The following is a 24374-nucleotide window of genomic DNA, read 5'->3' as shown; positions in this document are numbered from 1 at the left end:
TCCGATCTGTCTATTCACATCCATTTTGGTCTCCTACAATCCGTTTTCCACAGAAAAGTCAAAGAGATCATTCAGAATGCCAAGTTCTCCAATGGCCACTGTCCTGGACAAATGTGGCCCCTATCCTCCATCGGGCCTTGGTAGGTCTGTATCTCCTTGCTCTCTCCAGCCTTTTTTTCAAGTTCTCATATCTACATGTCCCCCATCACTATAAAAAAGTCAATTTTTTAAAGTAGAAAATAAATTCATGTCGATGATAAAATGATAGACAAAAATGATCAGATTTCAGAAAAACATTGAAAACCAATGGTTAAGGGTATTCATTTCTTTGAACAGACTAAAGAGATAGATTGCCTAGAGAAATTGTTGTACACTAGTACTGTATTTGCAAATTTTGTCTTTTCACTGAAAGGAAATACTTAATCTCCAAAAGAACAAGATAAAAATCTTAAAATTTGGGTTGATTACTGGAAACACTCCCTATCTGGGAGATAAATATTAAATTATGAAATGGCCTCCTCAGGGAAATTGTGAAAGCCATCATCCAAAATATTAAAAATTAAATCAGATTAGATGGACCTAATGTAGGAAATGATCCTGTTCTAGTTTGGGGGAGACAAACTGGAAGACACATTGGGGCTTTTCTATTATTTATTTTAGAGGTTTTGCCAAGAAGCACAGCCCACATAGCATAAGCTCTGAAATTGCTATTCAGAGTTCCTAAAAAAGCAAGTTATCAGAGGTTAGAGGTAAAGTTCAGGTTCTGTTTTTAGTGTATTGAACTAGAGAGCTAGGAATGCTCTGATTCTGCACTGCCAAGTAGCCTTCTGAAGAAGTCTCAGAAGTGCAAAATTATTGAACATGTACTCATATGTTCACCTCCTTTAGAAGTGAGAAGGCCAACAAGGGAAGCCTACATGAAAACCTTAATAGGCTCTGAATGTCAAGGAATATTGGGGTTTGAAAATTTTAAATTCCTATTACCAAAGGAGACTTCTATAGTTAGAACAGGAAGACAAATGTTTGGGTTGGAGAGGACATACTTTAAAAGACAAACTCAGACAAAGGTTAAGGAGAGAGGACTAGTATTGCCCTAAACATGAAATAGAAAAAATCACTTTATGAAAGGAAAGAGAAGTGTGGAAAGAATGTAAAAGAAAAATATTTTTAAATATACGTGTCATGAAGGTAACAAAAATCTGAGATTTTCTCAGATAAACCTTGAACTAGTCATGAACGGAAGGATTCCACCCATCCATCCAGTCATTCATTCAATAAGCATTTATTAAGTATTGGTTTTTGTGCTGGGCACTGGTAAGTGTTGAGGACAAACAATATTGAAGGAGTGGGTTAGATAGACATACACTAATCAAAGAATTGTGCAAATATTAATTATAAACCATAAAAACTGCTGTGATACAAAAGAATAATGGAAAAGAACAGGTAACATGATAAACCAATATAGTTTGAGGGTGAAGGAAAGCTTCCTTTACATGAGATATTTCCGTGTGTCTTTGTTTGGTGTTATGATTTGGATCTGGAATGTCCCCCAAAGGCTCACCTGTTGAAGGCTAGGTCCTCAATGAAGCAATGTTCAGAAGTGTGGCATTCAGGAAGGTGATTTATCATGAAGGCCCTAACATTATCAATGGGTTAGTTCATTTATGTATGCATCATTTGAAGGCATTATTGGGAGGTAGTGGGAACTGTAGGAGGTGGGGCTTAGGTAGAGAAAGTAGGTCACTACAGACATACATATAAAACATCCATTAATGAGCAAATTACTACCATGAGTAACTTGGGCTCAATCCTATAAGGGTCTGTCAGAAAGACTTTGTGAAACACCCATAAGAATGTCTCTCTAAGGACTCTGCAACTGGCATGTTAATCCATCAACTCCATGCCTCATTAGTTAAGGGTCACTCCAGGGTGCTAAATCCTGGTCACTCGCTGCCTCTGCCTCAGGCAGAGACATAACAGCTTCTATGGATACTACATATAGGCTAGTAGCTTTCAAGTCATCAGAGACACCCAGATGGCTTGATAAAGCAGATTTCAGAACTCTACCTCCCAAATTATTTTAATTTATTTATTTTTGCAATACTGAGACATTGAACTCTGGGCTTTCTGCATACTAAACAAGCACTCTACCACTGAGTTACATACCCAAACCTACCCCAGAATTTTTTATTCAGTAGGTCTGAGGTGGGGTGGGAGAATTTGCTTTTCTAACAAGTTTTCAGGTGATATTGATGCTGCTGGTTTGGGGATTACACTTTGAGAACCACTGCTCTAAGTCAACTATTGGCAGAGTGTATCTGCCACATCCTAATGTCTAAAGGATAATGGTCATTACTTAGAGAAAAATCGAGGGAAACCTGAGCTAAATAGGTAGAGGAGACACTTCACAAAGACCCCAAGGTGGGAGGGAGTCTCTGGTAAAGGAACTAAAAGATGCTGAAAGGGAGGAAGCATAAAAAAAGATGAGGTGGGCAGAGTTTTCAGGAATCAGATCAGTCAGGGTCTGGGGGCACATTAAGATTTCAATCTTTTTCCTGGTAGAAAGGCATTGAATGGTTTTAAGCCAAGAATGTCCTGATAAGATTTGCATTGTTTAAATGGTCATTCAGCTACAGGTTGAGAGCATTAGAAAGGGAAAAAGCAAGTGTAGGGACCCATAAAACTTCTGTTGCAAATCCAGATGGGAGAAAGACCACAACAGCTTGAACCAAGGTAATGGCAGAAGAAATGAAGAGAGATGGATGGATCTAGTTAATGTGTAAGAAAAAGAAATCACTAAGGTTTGATGATGTACTAAAAAGAGGAAAGAGATGCAGAATATACCAAAGACAACTCCTAAGTATCTGGTCCCAGCCACTGGGCTGATGGAACCACACCTGCGAGAAAAGACCCAGGTAGGGTTCAGTTGTGTACATGTTAAGTTTGAGACTCTAAGGGACCCTGAAGTACAGACCCAAAATAAAGACAGGCATAAAGTCTAAGAGCTGGGCTGATGATTTAAATTTGGGAGTTATTAACCTGTAGTTGGTATTTGAAGTCATGGGATGAGACCACCTAGAAAGAGACCCTGAGTGAGAAGAAAAGGGGAGCTTCAGAGAGAGACCCAAGAACTCCAATAAATCTGGTCATGATGAGGAAAGGAGTTCCAGAAGAAGCAAGGAGGACCAGGAAAATATTACAGCAGAGGCAATCAGGGCAGTGTTGCAAGAAGTGGCTATCGAGGTTTTTCAAGATGGCGGACTAGAGGGTGGCTGCATTTCACGTTGCTCCAGGACGCAGGATTCAAAAGAGGAGATAGTGAGAGACTTGGGACCAACTCAAAGCCGCCGGGTGAGTCTCTCCCGTTGGGGAGGCGTCCTGGATGGGGCAGTAGCCCCGGAACGCAGGGAACTTTGTGAAGTAGAGCTGCCCAGCGAGACGCCCCTCCCCCCGCTGGAGCAGTAAACACGGACAACTGGGATCATCGTAGAGGAGGTGGCTCAGCACAGCGCTTGGACTCGGAGCAACCACTGGGGCTCTGGGTGGCTGCCTGAGGAGGAGCTGCGTGGCGAGCTGTTTGGACTCAGAGCGACCACTTCTGAACACTGGGGGTGCTGCCAGGAGGAAGAGGAGAAGCGCAGCGGGTCGCTTAATCTAGGATTGACTGCATCAGAGCTACAGGCGGTTGCCAGAGGAGGAGGCAAGTGGTGAGTTGTTTGGACTCAAAGTGACCGCTCCTGAACACCCTGGGGGCTACCCCGAGGAGGAGGAGGAACAGGGCGGGTCACTTGGACTATGGGCGGTTGGCGGGAGGAGGAGACGCGAAGTGAGTTGCTTGGACTCCTAGTGACTGGGTCGGAACACCAGGTGGCTGTCCGGAGGAGGAGGTGTGTGGCGGGTCTCTGGGTCTCGGAGCTATTGTACAGGGCTCCAGGTGGCGGCTCAGAGGAGGGGCCGCATAACCAGGCGATTAGGTGCAGAGCAGGGTCCCAGGACCTAAGCAGCTTTTCCGTGGAAAAGCCGCACAGAGACACCCTTAGGGGCGTAGCAAAGGTTCCAGGACTGCAGGCAGATTCTCTGAGGAGAGGCAGCCTAAGGAGACTCGTCTGCAAAAGGTGAGGATCCCAGGCCCAGGAGGTAGGTCTGGGCCCCTGGGAACGTTGCAGAGGAAGACAGCCCAGCCCAGGTGGTAGTTGTAGATTGAGGGGAACCTCTAGGAGGGGAACTGACCAGTGAGACCTCCCCACCGGGTGAGTCTTCCCTGCTGGGTGAGGTTTTCCCACAAGGATGGTAAAACCAGAGACACAGGCACAAACAGGCCTTGCCTCAGCCCACAGCCTAGTTCCCCTTTGGATGACCAGTGGTCAACAAGTGGAGGCACCTCTGACCACTATCAGGGAATATACCCCACCTGAGGGTCACCACCCCTAGAGAGGCAGCTTCCTTGTGGAGCTCCGCATTATCAACTTCCTCCAAGACTTCAGGCTACTGAAGGATAAGAGGGGATATACTAGCAATCTTCAGGGACATTATAAGTCAATAGAGGAAATCTGCAATATCTTAATGACCCACTGATTCCTGAACAATATGAGAAAACAAGGGAAGAAAATGCCCCAAACAAATCTAGATGTTACATCAATAAAATCCAACGACAGCATGGCAGAAGAAATGACAGAAAGGGAGTTCAGAATGTACATAATTAAAATGATTAGGGAAGCAAACGATGAGATGAAAGAGCAAATGCAGGCATTGAATGATGAGATGAAAGAGCAAATGCAGGCATTGAATGATTGCACCAATCGACAGTTAAAAGAGCAAATACGGGAAGCAAAAGATCATTTCAATAAAGAGTTAGAGATATTGAAACAAACAAACAAACAGAAATCCTTGAAATGAAGGAAACAATAAACCAAATTAAGAACTCCATAGAAAGCATAACCAAGAGGATAGAACACCTGGAAGACAGAACCTCAGATACTGAAGACAAAATATTTACTCTTGAAAACAAAGTTGAACAAACAGAGAAGATGATAAGAAATCATGAACAGAATCTGCAAGAACTATGGGATATCATGAAAAGGCCAAATTTGAGAATTATTGGGATTGAGGAAGGCTTAGAGAAACAAACCAAAGGAATGAACAATCTATTCAATGAAATAATATCAGAAAATTTCCCAAATCTGAAGAATGAAATGGAAAATCAAGTTCAAGAGGCTTATAGGACTCCAAATACACAAAATTACAACAGACCCACACCAAGGCACATTATAATGAAAATACCTAACATACAAAATAAAGACAGATTTTAAAGGCTGTGAGAGAAAAGAACCAAATTACATTCAGGGGGAAACCAATATGGATATCAGCAGATTTTTCAATCCAGACCCTAAAAGCTAGAAGGGCCTGGAACAACATTTTTCAAGCTCTGAAAGAAAATGGATGCCAACCAAGAATCTTATACCCAGCAAAACTTACCTTCAAATTTGACGATGAAATAAAATCATTCCATGATAAACAAAAGCTAAAAGAATTTACAAAAAGAAAGCCAGCATTACAGAACATTCTCAGCAAAATATTCCATGAGGAAGAGATAAAAAACAAAGAAGCAAATCAGCAAAGGGAGGAATTATCCTAAAGGAACTGTCAAATAAAGGAGGAACCAAGTTGTGTCAAAAAATAAATAAATAAATAAAATTTAAAAAATGACCGGGAATACAAATCATATCTCAATAATAACCCTGAATATTAATGGCCTGAATTCATCAATCAAAAGACATAGACTGGCAGATTGGATTAAAAAAAAGATCCAACAATATGTTGCCTGCAAGAGACTCACCTCAAACAAAGAGATACCCATAGACTAAAGGTGAAAGGATAGGGAAAAACATACCATGCACAAGGACTCAGCAAAAAAGCTGGAGTATCCATCCTCATTTCAGATAATGTGGACTTCAAGCCAATGTTAGTCAGAAGGGATAAAGAAGGACATTTCATACTGCTTAAGGGAAGCATAAATCAGCAAGATATAACAATCATAAACATCTATGCCCCAAACAGTGGCTCATCCATGTATGTCAAACAAATCCTTCTCAATTTTAGAAACCAAATAGACCATAACACAATAATACTAGGTGATTTTAACACGCCTCTCTCACCACTGGACAGATCTTCCAAACAAAAATTGAACAAAAAACCATAGATCTCAATAACACAATCAATAATTTAGACTTAACAGACATTTATAGAATATACCATCCAAACAAGAGCGAATACACTTTCTTCTCAGCAACACATGGATCCTTCTCTAAAATGGATCATATATTATGCCACAAAGCTAATGTTAGCAAATACAAGAAGATAGAGACACTACCTTGTATTCTATCAGATCATAATGGATTGAAGTTAGAAATAAATGAAAGAGTAAAAAACAGAAACTACTCCAACACCTGGAGATTGAACAATATGCTATTATATGATGAATGGATAACAGAAGATATTAGGAAGGAAATTAAAAAATTCTTAGAGGTAAATGAGAACAAAGAAATTATATCAAAATCTCTGGGACACTATGAAAGCAGTACTTAGAGGAAAATTTATTTCATGGAGCGCATTTAATAAAAGAAGTAAACTCAAAAAATAAATGACCTAACACTACAGCTCAAAGCCCTAGAAAAAGAAGAACAGACCCACACTAAAAGTAGTAGAAGACAGGAAATAGTTAAACTCAGAGCTGAAATCAATGAAATTGAAACAAAAGAAACAATACAAAAAATTGACAAAATAAATAGTTGGTTCTTCGAAAAAATAAACAAAATTGATAAACCTTTAGCTACACTAACAAAGAGAAGACGAGAAAAACCCAAATCACTAAAATTCGGAATGAACAAGGAAATATCACAACAGACACAACTGAAATACAAAACATAATTAGAAGCTATTTTGAAAATCTATACTCCAACAAAATAGAAAATTTCAAAGACATCAACAGGTTTCTAGAGACATATGAATTGCCTAAACTGAATCAGGAGGACAAACACAATTTAAATAGACCAATTTCAAGTAATGAAATAGAAGAAGTCATCAAAAGACTACCAACAAAGAAAAGTCCAGGACCAGATGGGTTCTCAGCCGAGTTCTACAAAACCTTTAAAGAAGAGCTCATTCCAATACTTCTCAAACTATTCCATGAAATAGAAGAGGAGGGAACCCTACCAAACTCGTTCTATGAAGCCAATATCACCCTGATACCTAAACCAGACAGAGACACATCGAGGAAAGAAAATTTCAGACCAATATCCTTAATGAACATCGACGCAAAAATTCTCAACAAAATTTTAGCAAATCACATACAAAAATATATTAAAAAGATAGTGCACCATGATCAAGTGGGTTTCATCGCAGGGATGCAAGGTTGGTTCAACATCAGGAAATCAATAAATGTCATTCACCATATCAATAGACTTAAAGTCAAGAATCACATGATTATTTCAATAGATGCAGAAAAGCATTTGATAAAATACAGCACCCCTTCATGCTCAAAACACTAGAAAAAATAGGAATAGTGGGAACGTTCCTTAACATTGTAAAGGCCATCTACGCTAAGCCCATGGCTAATATTATTCTAAACGGTGAAAAACTGAAAGCATTCCCTCTAAAAACTGGAACAAGTCAGGGATGCCCTCCTTCACCACTTCTATTCAATATCGTCCTTGAAACTCTAGCCAGAGCAATTAGACACACCAAAGAAATTAAAGGGATACGAATAGGAAAAGAAGAACTCAAACTATCCCTATTTGCTGATGATATGATGGTATACTTAGAGGAACCAGGAAATTCCACCAGAAAACTTTTAGATCTCATAAGTGAATTCAGTAAAGTAGCGGGATATAAGATCAATGCACATAAATCTAAGGCATTTTTATACATAAGTGATGAATCTTTAGAAAGAGAAATTAGGAAAACTACCCCATTCACAATAGCTTCGAAAAACATAAAATACTTGGGAATCAATCTCACAAAAGAGGTGAAAGACCTCTACAATGAGAACTACAGAACACTAAAGAAAGAAATTAAAGAAAACCTTAGAAGATGGAAAGATCTCCCATGTTCTTGGATAGGAAGAATTAATATTGTCAAAATGGCCATACTACCAAAAGTGCTATACAGATTCAATGCAATTCCAATTAAAATCCCAATGATGTACCTTACAGAAATAGAGCAAGCAATTATGAAATTCATCTGGAAGAATAAAAAACCCAGAATAGCTAAAGCAATCCTTGGCAGAAAGAGTGAAGCAGGGGGTATCGCAATACCAGATCTTCAACTCTACTACAAAGCAATAGTAACAAAAACGGCATGGTATTGGTACCAAAATAGAAAGGTGGATCAATGGTGCAGAATAGAGGACACGGACACAAACCCAAATAAATACAATTTTCTCATACTAGACAAAGGGGCCAAAAAATATGCAATGGAGAAAAGATAGCCTCTTCAACAAATGGTGCTGGGAGAATTGGAAATCCATATGCAATAGAATGAAACTAAACCCATATCTCTCACCATGCACGAAACTAAACTCAAAATGGATTAAGGATCTCGGAATCAGACCAGAGTCCTTCCATCTTATGGAAGAAAAAGTAGGTCCAGAGCTTCAACGTGTCGGCTTAGGACCAGACTTCCTCAACAGGATTCCCATAGCACAAGAAATAAAAGCAAGAATCAATAACTGGGATAGATTCAAACTAAAAAGCTTTCTCTCAGCCAAGGAAACTATCAGCAATGCGAAGAAAGAGCCTTCAGAGTGGGAGAAAATCTTTGCCAATCATCCTTCAGATAGAGACCTAATCTCCAGAATCTATAAAGAACTCAAAAAACTCTACACCAAGAATGCAACTAATCCAATCGACAAATGGGCTAAGGAAATGAATAGACACTTCACAGAAGAAGATCTATAAGCAATCAACAAACACATGGAAAAATGTTCAACATCTCTAGTAATAAGAGAAATGCAAATCAAAACCACCCTAAGATTCCATCTCACCCCAATTAGAATGGCGAGTATCAAGAATACAAGCAACAACAGGTGTTGGCGAGGATGTGGGGAGAAAGGTACACTCATACATTGCTGGTGGGGTTGCAAATTAGTGCAGCCACTCTGGAAAGCAGTATGGAGGCTCCTTAGAAAACTTGGAATGGAACCATCATTTGACCCAGCTATCCCACTCCTTGGTCTATACCCAAAGGACTTAAAATCAGCATATTACAGAGATACAGGCACATCAATGTTCATAACTGCTCAGTTCACAATAGCCAGAGTGTGGAACCAACCTAGATGTCCCTCAATTGATGAATGGATAAAGAAAATGTGGTATATATATATACAATGGAATATTATTCTGCCATAAAGAATGATAAAATTATGGCATTTGCAGGCAAATGGATGAAACTGGAGAATATCATGCTAAGTGAGATAAGCCAATCTCAAAAAACCAAAGGACGAATGATATTGCTAATAAGTGGATGAGGACACATAATGTGGGGTGGGAAGAGTTAGTATTAGGTTTAGAGTTAGGTTTAGGGAGGGGGGCAAGAATGGAGGAAGGAAGGACTGTATAGAGGGAAAAGAGGGGTGGGAGGGGTGGGGGTAAGGGAAAAAAATAACAGAATGAATCAAACATTACCCTATGTAAATTTATGATTACACAAATGGTATGCCTTTACGCCATGTACAAATAGAGAAACAGCATGTATCCCATTTGTGTACAATAATAAAAAAAAAATAGACTTAAAGTCAAGAATCACATGATTATTTCAATAGATGCAGAAAAGGCATTTGATAAAATAAAGTACCCCTTCATGCTCAAAACACTAGAAAAAATAGGGATAGTGGGAACATTCCTTAACATTGTAAAGGCCATCTATGCTAAGCCCATGGCTAATATCATTCTAAATGGTGAAAAACTGAAAGCATTCCCCCTAAAAACTGGAACAAGGCAGGGATGCCCTCTTTCACCACTTCTTTTCAATATCGTCCTTGAAACTCTAGCCAGAGCAATTAGACAGATCAAAGAAATTAAAGGGATACGAATAGGAAAAGAAGAACTCAAATTATCCCTATTTGCTGATGATATGATTGTATACTTAGAGGAACCAGGAAATTCCACCAGAAAACTTTTAGATCTCATAAGTGAATTCAGTAAAGTAGCGGGATATAAGATCAATGCACATAAATCTAAGGCATTTTTATACATAAGTGATGAATCTTCAGAAAGAGAAATTAGGAAAACTACCCCATTCACAATAGCTTCGAAAAAAATAAAATACTTGGGAATCAATCTCACAAAAGAGGTGAAAGACCTCCACAATGAGAACTACAGAACACTAAAGAAAGAAATTAAAGAAACCTTAGAAGATGGAAAGATCTCCCATGTTCTTGGATAGGAAGAATTAATATTGTCAAAATGGCCATACTACCAAAAGTGCTATACAGATTCAGTGCAATTCCAATTAAAATCCCAATGATGTACCTTACAGAAATAGAGCAAGCAATTATGAAATTCATCTGGAAGAATAAAAAACCCAGAATAGCTAAAGCAATCCTTGGCAGAAAGAGTGAAGCAGGGGGTATCGCAATACCAGATCTTCAACTCTACTACAAAGCAATAGTAACAAAAACGGCATGGTATTGGTACGAAAATAGAAAGGTGGATCAATGGTACAGAATAGAGGACACGGACACAAACCCAAATAAATACAATTTTCTCATACTAGACAAAGGGGCCAAAAATATGCAATGGAGAAAAGATAGCCTCTTCAACAAATGGTGCTGGGAGAATTGGAAATCCATATGCAAAAGAATGAAACTAAACCCCTATCTCTCACCATGCACGAAACTAAACTCAAAATGGATTAAGGACCTCGGAATCAGACCAGAGATCTTGCATCTTATAGAAGAAAAAGTAGGTCCAGAGCTTCAACGTGTCGGCTTAGGACCAGACTTCCTCAACAGGATTCCCATAGCACAAGAAATAAAAGCAAGAATCAATAACTGGGATAGATTCAAACTAAAAAGCTTTCTCTCAGCCAAGGAAACTATCAGCAATGCGAAGAAAGAGCCTACAGAGTTGGAGAAAATCTTTGCCAATCATCCTTCAGATAGAGCCCTAATCTCCAGAATCTATAAAGAACTCAAAAAACTCTACACCAAGAATGCAACTAATCCAATCGACAAATGGGCTAAGGAAATGAATAGACACTTCACAGAAGAAGATCTATAAGCAATCAACAAACACATGGAAAAATGTTCAACATCTCTAGTAATAAGAGAAATGCAAATCAAAACCACCCTAAGATTCCATCTCACCCCAATTAGAATGGCGAGTATCAAGAATACAAGCAACAACAGGTGTTGGCGAGGATGTGGGGAGAAAGGTACACTCATACATTGCTGGTGGGGTTGCAAATTAGTGCAGCCACTCTGGAAAGCAGTATGGAGACTCCTTAGAAAACTTGGAATGGAACCACCATTTGACCCAGCTATCCCACTCCTTGGCCTATACCCAAAGGACTTAAAATCAGCATATTACAGAGATACAGCCACATCAATGTTCATAGCTGCTCAGTTCACAATAGCCAGAGTGTGGAACCAACCTAGATGTCCCTCAATTGATGAATGGATAAAGAAAATGTGGTATATATATATATACAATGGAATATTATTCTGCCATAAAGAATGATAAAATTATGGCATTTGCAGGCAAATGGATGAAACTGGAGAATATCATGCTAAGTGAGATAAGCCAATCTCAAAAAACCAAAGGACGAATGATATTGCTAATAAGTGGATGAGGACACATAATGTGGGGTGGGAAGAGTTAGTATTAGGTTTAGAGTTAGGTTTAGGGAGGGGGGCAAGAATGGAGGAAGGAAGGACTGTATAGAGGGAAAAGAGGGGTGGGAGGGGTGTGGGTAAGGGAAAAAAATAACAGAATGAATCAAACATTACCCTATGTAAATTTATGATTACACAAATGGTATGCCTTTACGCCATGTACAAATAGAGAAACAACATGTATCCCATTTGTGTACAATAATAAAAAAAAATAGACTTAAAGTCAAGAATCACATGATTATTTCAATAGATGCAGAAAAAGCATTTGATAAAATACAGTACCCCTTCATGCTCAAAACACTAGAAAAAATAGGGATAGTGGGAACATTCCTTAATATTGTAAAGGCCATCTATGCTAAGCCCATGGCTAATATCATTCTAAATGGTGAAAAACTGAAAGCATTCCCCCTAAAAACTGGAACAAGGCAGGGATGCCCTCTTTCACCACTTCTTTTCAATATCATCCTTGAAACTCTAGCCAGAGCAATTAGACAGACCAAAGAAATTAAAGGGATACGAATAGGAAAAGAAGAACTCAAACTATCCCTATTTGCTGATGATATGATTGTATACTTAGAGGAACCAGGAAATTCCAGCAGAAAACTTTTAGATCTCATAAGGGAATTCAGTAAAGTAGTGGGATATAAGATCAATGCACATAAATCTAAGGCATTTTTATACATAAGTGATGAATCTTCAGAAAGAGAAATTAGGAAAACTACCCCATTCACAATAGCTTCGAAAAAAATAAAATACTTGGGAATCAATCTCACAAAAGAGGTGAAAGACCTCTACAATGAGAACTACAGAACACTAAATTAAGAAATTAAAGAAAACCTTAGAAGATGGAAAGATCTCCCATGTTCTTGGATAGGAAGAATTAATATTGTCAAAATGGCCATACTACCAAAAGTGCTATATAGATTCAGTGCAATTCCAATTAAAATCCCAATGATGTACCTTACAGAAATAGAGCAAGCAATTATGAAATTCATCTGGAAGAATAAAAAACCCAGAATAGCTAAAGCAATCCTTGGCAGAAAGAGTGAAGCAGAGGGTATCGCAATACCAGATCTTCAACTCTACTACAAAGCAATAGTAACAAAAACGGTATGGTATTGGTACCAAAATAGAAAGGTGGATCAATGGTACAGAATAGAGGACACGGACACAAACCCAAATAAATACAATTTTCTCATACTAGACAAAGGGGCCAAAAATATGCAATGGAGAAAAGATAGCCTCTTCAACAAATGGTGCTGGGAGAATTGGAAATCCATATGCAAAAGAATGAAACTAAACCCATATCTCTCACCATGCACGAAACTAAACTCAAAATGGATTAAGGATCTCGGAATCAGACCAGAGACCTTGCATCTTATAGAAGAAAAAGTAGGTCCAGAGCTTCAACGTGTCGGCTTAGGACCAGACTTCCTTAACAGGACTCCCATAGCACAAGAAATAAAAGCAAGAATCAACATCTGGGATAGATTCAAACTAAAAAGCTTTCTCTCAGCCAAGGAAACTATCAGCAATGCGAAGAAAGAGCCTTCAGAGTGGGAGAAAATCTTTGCCAATCATCCTTCAGATAGAGACCTAATCTCCAGAATCTATAAAGAACTCAAAAAACTCTACACCAAGAATGCAACTAATCCAATCGACAAATGGGCTAAGGAAATGAATAGACACTTCACAGAAGAAGATCTATAAGCAATCAACAAACACATGGAAAAATGTTCAACATCTCTAGTAATAAGAGAAATGCAAATCAAAACCACCCTAAGATTCCATCTCACCCCAATTAGAATGGCGAGTATCAAGAATACAAGCAACAACAGGTGTTGGTAAGGATGTGGGGATAAAGGTACACTCATACATTGCTGGTGGGGTTGCAAATTAGTGCAGCTATTCTGGAAAGCAGTATGGAGGCTCCTTAGAATACTTGGAATGGAACCACCATTTGACCCAGCTATCCCACTCCTTGGCCTATACCCAAAGGACTTAAAATCAGCATATTACAGAGATACAGCCACATCAATGTTCATAGCTGCTCAGTTCACAATAGCCAGATTGTGGAACCAACCTAGATGTCCTTCAATTGATGAATGGTTAAAGAAAATGTGGTATATATATACAATGGAATATTACTCAGCCATAAAGAATGATAAAATTATGGCATTTGCAGGCAAATGAATGAAATTGGAGAATATCATGCTAAGTGAGATAAGCCAATCTCAAAAAACCAAAGGACGAATGATATCGTTAATAAGTGGATGATGACACATAATGGAGGGTGGGAGGGGTTAGTGTTAGGGTTAGAGTTAGGGTTAGGGAGGGGGGCAAGAATGGAGGAAGGAAGGACTGTATAGAGGGAAAAGAGGGGTGGGAGGGGTGGGGGTTAGGGAAAAAATAACAGAATGAATCAAACATCATTGCCCTATGTAAATTTATGATTACACAAATGGTATGACTTCACGCCATGTACAAATAGAGAAACAGCATGTATCCCATTTGTTTACAATAAAAAAAAAAAAAAGAAGTGGCTATCAATGTCAACGGCTCCAAGAAACCAAGATGAGGGTCAAAAATGCCCTTTGGAACCCACTGAATAAAGCCATTGTGAATCAATGCCAACAGTGCCAAGAAATTCCCATGGTGTATATTTACAATATTCATCAAACCTATGTAATGTTAGTAAAATTATTGGCTCTTTGTTTAAGTTGTGCTGTTTCTATGACCTATCTGAGCTTGGTCTGCAGGATCAGAATAGGCCACCCCCAAATATGCTGCCTTGACATCTCATGAACCAAAGACAAAGAGATTCAACAGAAGCAAGATGATTCTCAACCTTTGCCTCATCTGCCTAAGAGCAAGTCAGGGATTGCCCTTTGAGACAGGTACCCCTTGTGCCAGGAAAACACGTCCTGCTGCTCTCATTGAAGACAGAGCCAAAACCAAGGTGAATATGTATTACATACTCCTCAGCTTCCCTTTTTTCATCCTTTATTTTCATATTTCCTACTCATTTTTTGTTAAATATAAAAAACAAATTTATTTTAAAAAATTAAAAATCTAATCTTTTTAGAATCATTCCAAAAATTATTTTTTTTCTTTTTCTTTCATGCTTTCTTTTTCTTTTTCTTTTTTTTTTTTTTTTTTTTTTTTTTTTTTTTTAAGGTTAACACACAAGGGACTTCATTATGCCAACACAGGTAAATGGGGTTCTGATTATTGCTGTGATCTCTTGTTTTTTGGGGAACTGGTCCTTTGGAAAGTTGTTGATTACATGGCACCCAGCTTGCATAGCTCCATTCTGGTCTGGTCTACACGATGGCCTCCCATAAACTATTTTTAACAAGTTCAAACCCTTTGCTTATATCCTTTGAGGATAATAAGCTTACCTTAATCTAACTTCTTCAATTGTAACCAACCTATTTTCTGTGAATCCCAATGCTTGTAATTATTAATAAAAAAGACCTCAAGAAAACAGCAAAAGGAACACAAGAAGAGAATGAAGAAAGTCAGGGGGACTGTGAGGGCAAATGTTGGTGCTGGCAAAAAGTGAGCTGGAGATTGGATAACAGCCAAAGGAGGAGAGATTCTGCAATGACTTTATCTGAGGTGATTATGCAAAGTTTTCGTGAGGATTAATACACTATAAAAACTTTTTTTAAAAAGCTAACTGCTTTTTTCCTGTTTAAAAAATGCCCTTTTGGGCTGCGGTTGTGACTCAGTGCCTGCTTCACATGGGTGGGGTACTGGGTTTGATCCTCAGCACCACATAAATAAATAAGATAAAGACACTGCATCAATCTACAACTAAAAAAAAATTTTTTTAAATGCCCTTTCAGTGTAGTGATGTGGAAGCAATCCATGACCTCAACTGAGCTGTTTCAGTGTAGTAAGGAAGCAGAAACAAGGATGAAATGGATTCAATGGTAAGACAGACACTGGTGAGCAAATGGAGTTGGTGAGTCCACAGACAATGCTTTAAATGTTTCTAGGAAGTTTGTCTTTGAAGAAAAAGACAGCAACAAAGAACAGTAAAGTCCGAGAGAGCTTTCTGACCTTTCCTCCACCCAGCATTCCAAATTATGGGGAAGATGGGAGCTTGTTTAAGGAGAGAATCTGAAGAACAATGAGACTTCATGAATCAAGAATAAGGAGGAATGAATGCAGGCACAGGTGGATTAACCTTTGATAAAAACATGAACACCTCTTCTGTCTTAGCAACAGGAAAAGAAAAGGGGGCACCTTGTGCAGATGCAGGGAGACGGAAGGTTTGGTAGTGTAAGTCAAAGAAGGAAGTTATACCCTATGGCTTCAATATCAATGGGAAATAGGAGAATCATCTCGGAAAGTCTCGAGGGAATAAGGAGTGAGGGTCGATTGGAAGGGGCCCAGGGCGACTATTCAAGGACAGTGGAGATGACTGGTGGACAAAACCAATGAGGAAGATGAGGACAGTATCTATGTGCATTGATGTGCTTGTTTACAGCTCAGTGATCAAAGGCATCACACTCCTTATGCATGTGGGCTGGGACACACACCAATATTTCTGCTTATATTCTTGGTTCTAATGGTCTTCTCAGAGTTTGAGTTTCTTGGAGGCATAGATCATGCATCCAGTGTTGTCTGGCATACTGCCTTTCATTCTCTCATTCATTCAATAAATACTTGTTGAGCCCCTTTCATGTGCCAGGTACGGCTAGTGATGGGGGATTATAGCTATGAACAGAGTAAAGACAAGAAGCCACAGGGACTCTGTTCCTACCAAAAACAGTATGAGCTGTGAGCCTGGTGCTGGATTTGTGCCCATGGGTGGAACTATGAAGTTCTTCCCTTAAAAGGAGCCCACATTCTGATGGTGGAGAGGGAAAGTAGGTGGGATGGAGATAAATAAGCAAAGAAATCAATGTAGGATAACTTCAAATGTTTGAGGTCTTTGTACAAAAGCAGAAGAGGAAATGGAAAATAATTGGATTAATGGACAAGGGTAGTATAGAATGTGTGGCCTGAAAAAGCCTTTTTGAGGGATGATGTTGGCACTGAGAACCAAAGAGCCAGGGAAAAGCCTATGGTCAGAGGGAATGGCATGGTCAAGATGGAAGAGTAAGGAGGCTGTCGGACTAGATAGGAGATCAGGGAGGTAAGTAAAAGGTTTAGAATTCATTCTGAGATTGATGGAAAACTGTTCATGTTCCTAAGGAAAGAGTCAGTAATTGAGATTTGCAGATTTAAAGAATCATTAAGGTTACTGTGTAGAAAACAGATCAGAGAGAGCACGTTAGAGGCTACTAAATAAATAATCCAAGTGAGAAGACAGTAACTAAATCTAAGAGATCAATTGGGACCTATTTCAAGAACAGACCAGTAGGACTTTAAGTTAAATTAGTCATTGGAGAAGGGCAGTAAAGGGAAATGGAAATTAAGACTGACTTCTAGTTTTTAAGTTGAGCAAATAGGTATATGGCAATACTCGAGGAGATGAAAATATTAGAGCAAGAATAGATATTGGAGGAAAAGTCCAGAGTCTCATGTGTAACATGCAATGTATTATTTTTAAAGTACTATTACATGTGCATCTATAATTTTGGAACCTCAAACACAGATCTAGGTTAGAAACCTGGGAATCCTTAGTACAGAGTTAGTATTTTAAGCCTCAAGATAGGAAGAGATTCTCTAGAGAGAATGAAAATAGAAGAAAAGAGGTTCAGGGCAGAACTCTAAAGCATGCTGAATTTAGAGATCAGCTACAGGTGAAGGAATCTGTGAAGTAAAGAGGACAGAGAGGGAAAAACCAAAAAAACAAGCAGATGGAAATATCCTGACTCCAAGAAGAACATGCATCTAGGAAGAGAGAAAAGACACACATCTAGAAAAGGCTGAAGAAGAGTATGGAAAAGGCATGATTTGTTTTGCAATATGAGGTCACGGGTGATATTAAAACAGTTTCAATGGAATAGTAGGAAAAGAGGTGTCAGGGTGGTAAAATAATTTTTCCTTAATCCCTCAGTTCTTAGCTGGGAAGCCTATAACAAAAGACAGATTAACAAGAGAAAAACAAACAACTTTATTAATGTATGCAGTGCCCATCATGGGGGAAACCTTATGGGAAAACAAGCCCAAGCGTGGTGGACCTCAGAGCTCTGATTTATTTAGCATCTTCAACAAAGAACAACCAAAGGTAGGGCTGGGGTGTAGCTCAGTGGTAGAATGCTTGCCTGGCGTGTCCAAGGTGCTAGGTTCGATCCCTAGCACAAGGCCCTGGGTTCAATCCCCAGCACCGCCAAAAAAAAAAAAAAAAAAAAACTATGGGAAGGTAAATGTATTGGGGGGGGGAAACTAATGAAGTAAATGTGCTGTTGCAGATTCCTCTGGTGCTAAATTTGAGTCAATAAAAGTCTAGCATCATCTCCAGGAAAGGAGAATTTATATAGTGTCTGGGGTAGAAGCAGGATTAAATAGAGAGAGGCTTTCCTTCTGTTGACTGCTCCCTCATTGTCTTCAACTCAAAAAATAACTATTAGTCCAAAGAGGCATATTTGAGGGTGAATATTCTTTTTTTTTCTTCCAAGATCAATTTGAGGATGTTTTAAGTAATTTAGAATTTAAAAAGTAAAGATATTACACATAAGCATCTCATTTGAGTGGTTTGTGTTTAAGGAAACCATTAGCAATAAATAGATAATAGAGGGATATATGTGATCAAGATAGAGGTTTTTCTTTCTGTCTTTAAGTGAGAGATGATAGAATCTGTTTATATGATGATGGGGATGATCTGGAAGCAAGGGAAAACTAGGTGAAGCAAAAAGAATTGATCATGTGGAAATAGATCACCTTCAAGAGGGCAGTCCTAAAGAGAGTTAAGATCCGAAACTGAAAAGTTCACTTTTTTTTCAAAAATTTTTACTGTGGTGAAATATACATAACATAAAAGTTGTTACCTTAACAATTTTTAAATCTACAATTCAGTGTTATTTAAATACATTTATAAAATTTTGCAGCCATCACTATTATTCATCTCCATAACTTCTAATCTTGTAAAACTGAAACTCTATACCCATGAAACAATAACCTACCATTACCTGTTCCCCAAACCCCTGGAAACTACCATTCTACTTCCCATTTCTATATTTTGACTACTCAAGTATCTCATATAAGTAAAATCATATAGAATCATAAGTAGAATCATACAGAATTTGATATTTTGTGACTGCCTTAGTTCACTTCATATAAAGGCTTCAAGAATCACCCATGTTGTAGCATATTGTTGAATTTCCACCATTACTTCATATTTTAAGAGTTGCAGGGACACTTTTTCCACTTGCTTACTAAGTTCTTAGTTATTTGTTGAAATTTAGTTCAAGGAAGGGAAAAGGTTTACAATGACACCTCCCAGGCACCAGATGGCAATGTTCAGCTGCAGGTCAGGTCTCTTGTCCCCTCGGAGCACCTAGCAGAGAAAAACACCTTTGTCCTTCCAAACTGAACTGAGTTAGCCCCAGGGCAACTGCAATTGTAGGTGACTTTCTGGTTTGGCTCTTTTAGTGGAACTGCCACTTCTGGCTTGGGAAGAACAGAGGGTTTGTGCATTGGAAGAGAGCATTGTGATGGAAAGGACAGACCAGACCCTGGAGATCATTCCTCAGAACAGGGGTTGGGAGTCAGTAGTTTAATAGCCACCCAAAACTGGAAGGAACCAACTAGACCATTAGTAACACTGAAATCAGGGAGGATCCTAGCTGGTTGACTAACAAGCCAACAAGGATCAGGGTGGAGCTTCTATTGTGTTGTAGGATGGAGGCAGTATGGAGGCTGGCCTCTTGATCTATGGCCTTCAGGTCTTCATCCCCAGAAGTACCCCTAGGCTGGGCAAAATCACATTTCTGCTGTCACCTCTGGTATTCCCTTATGGGCCTCTGAATTTCTCTGTCCTGGATGTACTGAGGTAATCTCTCAATCACATCCTTCCTTTCTTACATCCGGCCCAGAGCTGACCTCCTGGAGGGCGTCCATCAGAGCAGCACAATAACTCAAACAGCCCCACCCTCTCCTTGACTAACACCCACAGTATTTGTATAAATAAGCATATGCACCGATTGTCTCTATCCAGTTGTGCCTTTCCACTATTTTAAGACCGTCAGAGTCTTCCAAAAACCCAATCCTATCCTTGCGAATGGTTGTATATTTCTTCTGCTTTGGCAAGGACCACTCTGATCTCCCACTGAATCTTTCAAATTATCCTAGTGAGAGATCTTGGTTTTGATTTTGAACTGTTTTCCCCTTATATTTTCCTGAGTCTTTATTCATGCTCAGATATTCTTTATTTTGAAAAAGTACCTTTGCTTCTGTTGTCCGTGCAATCTACATTCTTATTTTTTGCTTTCCTTTTTCTTCTTTAACTCCTTGAAACCTGTTCAGGCAACTCTAGAACTGTCTCCTTCAAGGTTAACAGTGATTCTTGCCAGTCACTATTCTCTCCTAAATTTTTCTGCATCATTTGATACTGCTGACCACCTTTTCTTGAACTTTTTTTTTTTTTTTTTTGGCTTGCTTGATACTGGACTAACCAGATTTTTTCTTTTTCTTTTCTTTTCTTTTTTTTCTTTTTCTTTTCAACTCTGATCCTTCTTTGTTACCTTAAGTGACTCTTCTTCCTGCTTCTGCTTCTGTCCTTCTGCATTTCGGGAGCAGTTACCCAATAATCAGCCTCCCTTGGGGGCTCAAGCCATCCATTAAGGCTTCCCACTCTGGTAAGAATTTTTCTGTGTGACCTGATTCTCTCAAGCCTGATGGACTTATTTATCTAATTGTCCTCTAAATTTTCCCTCTGGATATAATGTTTTCACCCCAAGTTCCATACTTCTTTATAAAAACTCCTCATCTCTCCCCAAATCAACTGCTCTCAACATCTGTACCTCCATTTCCCAGTTCAGTGACTCCACTTGTTCTTCAATCACCTAAATGTAAAAACCTTGAAGCATTTTTGACCACCTTTTTTTAGACCTAAATTCTAATCTCAGTTCTTCCACATGTCAGCTGTGAGGCCTAGAAATTACATAACCCGATAACCATCAGTTAACTTCCATTAAGTAAGGATAGTAGTTTAAAAAAAAAAAAATCCTCAGGGTTATCTTGAGGAACATTTAAAGTGCCCACATAGCACCTGGAACTTCAGAAATGCACAGAAGTTTTTTGGTAATTCTTTTGAAATCTCCTTCACCCACCCCCAACCCCCACCACTGCACCACTTCATGCATAATTTTACCAGATGAAGTTTATTTGAATATTGTTTTGGTGATGTACCAACCTTCAAATGGCTCTGGGGCTTTCAACTCAGAGTCTAACCTTCAGTCCTCCCTCCTCTGACCTCCCTCTATGCTGACTCCCCTTCCCCTCCCACTCCCTTTCTTTGACATTTCTTCCTTCTCCTGCCTGGTGAGCATGCCAGGCTCATGTCTGCCTCATGACTTCATACCACTCCTCCCCAGAGATCTAGCTCCATCCACTTCTTCAGGTCTGCTTAGCTTTATCCATGTTCTGTCTCCGTAGAACATTCCATGGATGCATTAATGACCTTTCTCCCAGAATCTAGACCATCACAGTCCCGAAAATGAACCTGTACTTCACAGCGTAGCCTTGTATTTTTTTCCTTCTTCCCCCTATGATTTTTCTATGAATGATTTAAAAAAAAATAATAGCTTTATTGAGATATAATCACATACCATAAAATTTACTCTCGAAGGGTACAATTCTATAAATTATGCTATAGTCACAGAGTTGAGCAACCATCACCACTATTTCAGAACACTTTTATCACCCCCAAAATAACTGCACCAGTTAATATTTCTTCCACTCTCTCCTCATACCCCCTGCCTGGCTCCTGACAACCACTAATCTACTTTCTGCCTCTATGGTTTTGTTTATTGCGTGTATCTCACATAAATGAAATCATGTGATACTTGGCTTTTTTGTGTGTCTAGCTTCATTCTCTTAGTATGATTTCAAAGTTCATCCATTTTGTAGCATGTATTTTGTGTGTGTGTGTGTGTGTGTGGTGCTGGGGATCACACCCAGTGCTTCACACGATAGGCAAGAATGTATTGGTACTTCATTCATTTCTTAGGCTGAATAATACCCCATTGTGTGGTTATATACCACATTTTGTTTTACCCATTCCTTACTTGGCACACATTCAGGTTATTTCCATCTTTTAAATATTTTGAATATTCATACACAAATTTTTATGTGGATGAGCAGTTTTAATTCTCTGGGGTATATACGTAGGAGTAAAGTTACTGTGTTATAGGGTGTCTTCGTATTTTGTTATGTGGTAGCTATCACAAAATAGAATAAACTGAACTAGACATGGTTATGTACACCTGTAATCCCAGCAACTCAGGAGGTTAAGGCAGGAGGTGAGTTTGGGACCAGTCTGGGCAACTTAGTGAGAACCTGTCTCAAAATAAAAACTAAAGAGGCTAGAGATGTAGCTCAGTGGTAGAACAACCTTGTGTTCAATCTCCAGTACCTAAAAATAATAACAATGATAATAATACCATAAACAGGATAGCTTATAAACAAAAGAATTCATTTCTCATGGTTCTGAATCCTGAAAAGTCCAACATCAATACTCTGGCAGATTCATCTCTGATGAGGGCACCCTAGGGCCCTCTAGTTGTCCCTTGGGTTCTTTAATAAGGACATTAATTTCTTTTGTTGTGTTGTTGTTTGTTTATTGTTTGTTCTATTTAGTTATACATGACAGCAGAATGCATTTTGATTCATTGTACACAAATGGGGTACAACTTTTCATTTCTCTGGTTGTATAAGATGTAGAGTCACACCATTTGTGTAGTCATACATGTAAATAGGGTAATGATGTTTGTCTCATTCCATTATCTTTCCTTCCCCTCGCCCCCTCTTCTCCCCTCATTTCCCTCTACACAATCCGTTCCTCCATTCTTCCCTTAAAATATGATTTACAAATTTTTTTTTCTAATTCTGAGGGCTTTTCACATTTTTGATGCTGTCATTTGAAATATGACAATATTTTTATAAAATTCAATTTAACTAGTTTTTTAGTTTTTTTGTTGTTGTTGCCTATGCTTTGATGTCTTATCTAAGAAGCCCCTGTCTAATCCCAAGATTGCAAAGATGTAGTCCTGTTTTCTCCTAAGAATTTTATAGTCTTATCCATTATTAGCTAATTTTTGTATAAGATGTGAGGCAGTAGTTTCCTTTCACTCTTCATATGTAGATATCATTTCTGATGTTTTAAATATAAGCCTCCTGCATTAGACAGATGTTCCTTAAGAGCTCACTATACACCTAAATATTTATCTCAGTGTCCAACACTGCTATGCACAATTAACTACCACATTGTTATGAGTGTGTATGAACATTTCATATTTTCGTCAAGGTTCAGAATATTTTGCAAGATATCCTGGTATTCAGATTTAAATGAGGGAGAACAAAAAGGTACCACAACCCACAAGATTTTGTAGAAAAATCTTTCTGTGACTAAAGCAGTAAATGCAAGCAGTGTGTTTCTTAATCCTTGAAGTACAGATTTCATTGTTATCTCAGAGTCCTTCTCTTGGTATATGTGAAAACAGATCTATGCTTAACAAATCATCCTTGTTTCTTGATTGTCTTTTTTTTTTTTCCACTTTCTTACAAGGATGAACCCTTTCTATCAAAATGGGCTCTGAAGCCTTCCATCCCATTCTTATTTCATACTCCACTCCCCTTGATTTCTGCCTCCTTGGTAGCTTTATCAGTGTGTTCCATTTTTGGCAATCCCCAAAACAAAGAAGGAATTCTGCTCACCTGGTACTTGCCAGGAATAACTCATTACATTTCATCTTGCTGGCTTCAAATCAAAATTTTAGTGCCCCCCCCCACTACATTCATGCTCATACAAAAACTTCTCTTATTTTCTCCTACCTCCAACCTCTCCCCTTCTTTCAAGCATTAACCTTTTAGAAAGAAACTTTTTAAAACACTGCATAAGTAGGCTCCAGGAAAAAACTGAGGATCACCAAACTCCAGGCCTGCATTTGACGGCAGATCTGTGAGGTATCATTTGGTCTAAATCTAAGTCCAGTGCTTGGGACCTTATTTGGATATTGCTGCTTTCAATGCTTGAGCTGTTCTTCCAAACACTGGAGTTCTCGGCTACTTTTCAGTATGATGTAAGTACCACAATTATTGCATGTCTTAGAGGTTTTCTAGTGGGGGATTTCAGATAAGATTCTACATTTAAATACATTTGAAAATGTCAGGTGGAGGTAAACATTTAAGAAATGTACTTGAAGACCTCACTAGATAAAGTAGGAAAAAAAAAAAATCCCAGTTTCAGAGACTTGAGACTGGCTCCTCTTTAATGTTCAAAGCAAGCAGTAATTTGAAATACTCAGAAGGCCTGAAAAACCCAGCCGCACCCATGCTAATCTAATTATTTCTCCAATGATACTTC

The sequence above is a fragment of the Sciurus carolinensis genome, chromosome 2 (genome assembly GCF_902686445.1).
Source record: "Sciurus carolinensis chromosome 2, mSciCar1.2, whole genome shotgun sequence".
Classification (NCBI taxonomy): domain Eukaryota; kingdom Metazoa; phylum Chordata; class Mammalia; order Rodentia; family Sciuridae; genus Sciurus; species Sciurus carolinensis.
The sequence above is the reverse complement of the archived record's forward strand: the minus strand, read 5'-3'. Positions refer to the sequence as shown.